Below are 248 nucleotides of genomic sequence, written 5' to 3'. Positions count from 1 at the left end.
CGAGCCCCGGCCCGGCCCGGTCCGGTCCACTCTCCCGCCCGGACGGACGCTCCTTCGGTAGCAGCGGAGACGGCAGCAGGAGGGCGCGGGGGAACCGGAGCCTCCGCTTGCGTGTGGTGACGGCTTGAGGGGGACGCCGTGGCGGCAGGTGAAGAGACGCGCACCGGCGGTTGGGGCGGGCGGTTGCCGTGAGGTGAGGGAGAAGGGCTCGGCGCCGTTCCCGGACGTGGGACGGAGGGGAGGGAGGG

General features: G+C 75.4%; 1 protein-coding gene across 3 annotated transcripts in view; it reads left to right on the top strand.

Moving 5' to 3' along the window:
• Positions 1–21: 21 nt before the first annotated feature.
• The window catches only part of SCAF11 (SR-related CTD-associated factor 11), a 50,688-nt gene continuing 50,461 nt past the window's right edge, over positions 22–248 (top strand). For 2 of the 3 annotated variants that reach the window (XM_010574078.1, XM_010574076.1), the window contains exon 1: positions 22–148. The gene's annotated coding sequence lies outside the window, so the exon portion shown is untranslated. Of the gene's footprint in view, positions 194–248 lie in introns of all 3 variants that reach the window. The other variant, XM_010574079.1, reaches the window with a different exon arrangement.

The sequence above is a fragment of the Haliaeetus leucocephalus genome, unplaced genomic scaffold, assembly GCF_000737465.1.
Source record: "Haliaeetus leucocephalus isolate CR32 unplaced genomic scaffold, Haliaeetus_leucocephalus-4.0 Scaffold406, whole genome shotgun sequence".
Classification (NCBI taxonomy): Eukaryota; Metazoa; Chordata; class Aves; order Accipitriformes; family Accipitridae; genus Haliaeetus; species Haliaeetus leucocephalus.
The sequence above is the reverse complement of the archived record's forward strand: the minus strand, read 5'-3'. Positions and strand labels throughout refer to the sequence as shown.